At 42.3% G+C, this 1432-nt stretch overlaps 1 pseudogene; it reads left to right on the forward strand.

Annotated features, from left to right (window-relative positions):
* Window positions 1–1426, forward strand: part of LOC107598205 (partitioning defective 6 homolog gamma-like) — a 59378-nt pseudogene extending 57952 nt beyond the window's left edge.
* Window positions 1427–1432: the final 6 nt, after the last annotated feature.

Raw genomic sequence — 1432 nt, forward strand, 5'->3', positions numbered from 1 at the left:
CAGCAGTCGTATCTCGGGCAGCTCAGGTCAGTCATCCGACAGCAGTGGTTCGGTGGGATACCCCGCCATCACCGCTCCCACCGGTGCCACTGCCATCTCTCATGGCTACAGTCCAGATGATCTGGAGAGTGACGAGGAGTCGGACATCGTAATTGAGAGCAACATGAAGCGCCCATCACGCCGCTCCAATGCCTCAGTGGCTTCCCGGTCCCAGACGCAAAAAATGACCACAGTGACCCCTCCCAGCCCCCCTACGCAACCCCAAACGAGGCCGCCATCCACCGTGTCCACAGCCTCTTTCCACTCTCAACCGAGCTTTAATGGCACAGTGCACAATAGTTTGAGTTACAAGTTGCACAAGGACCTTACCCTCCAACACCACCCCTACCACAGCAGCAACCCCGCTATGCGGGAGAGCAATGGCAGCCTACACAAAATCCTCAGCAGCCTGAGGACAGACCCCCGTCACAGCCTGGTTTTACCCAGAGGAGGGGTGGAGGAGGATGGCACAGTCATCACTTTATAATACATAGTCACATAAAATCCAGCCCTCCCAGAGACTCTGCCTTTCAGCCTGGGACATCAGACTTGACTTTGAACCTCACCAAACTTTTAAGGGTTTTGGAAAATGAATAATTTAACAGAAAGAATATCTGCAATTTTATTCTTTTAAATGTTTGCTTTCCCTGTGTTGTAATGTCAAAAATGTTTCCGATTTAGTGGTGTGTGTCTCTTTTTCTAAGCAGAGCCACTTTTTTATCTTTGTCTTATCAGTGTTTCTCAGTTCTTGTTTTGAGGTTAATTTTAATCATGTTACCTAAATATCTCTTGGGACCAGAAATTGGGTTTAGACCTGTGCGTTCTATTGTTTTCTGTTTACGGTTTGTATTTGAAAACAAACATTTGCCCCGGTGTAATAGAAAAGCCAGTTGCATTAGGCAAATGCCAAAATGAATTTACACTTAATCAGAAACACAAATTTTTGTTTGCCTTGCCCAATCCAAGTTAATACCTGAATAGTATTATTATTAATTATCATATGTTTTAGTGATAAATATGTATCTGCTGTATGGTTAATACATTTATATGCACTAAATATACTATTTGTCAGATACCCTCAGAATGTTGGTTTCCAAATATATGAATATCACTTGTATCAGCATTCAAAAAAGGCTTTTTGGAAATTGCGGAAATTTTGTTTAGATGACCATCTCAGTTAAAATATCATAAAATATGCTGTAAGACATTAACTATTATGTTGACTTTGGTCTTGTAGGGTTTCATTTGACTTGGTTTCTGGTTTATTTGACTGCAGTGGAGTGTAATGGGTCATCACTTATAGGTATTTCACACTTGTATGTCTTCTTGAAGACCTTTTGACTTCGAGAGTACAACAGAATGTGAGTCTGTTGGTTCTCTCTGTGTTTAGTCC

The sequence above is a fragment of the Sinocyclocheilus grahami genome, unplaced genomic scaffold (assembly GCF_001515645.1).
Source record: "Sinocyclocheilus grahami isolate Dianchi unplaced genomic scaffold, SAMN03320097.WGS_v1.1 scaffold248.1, whole genome shotgun sequence".
Classification (NCBI taxonomy): domain Eukaryota; kingdom Metazoa; phylum Chordata; class Actinopteri; order Cypriniformes; family Cyprinidae; genus Sinocyclocheilus; species Sinocyclocheilus grahami.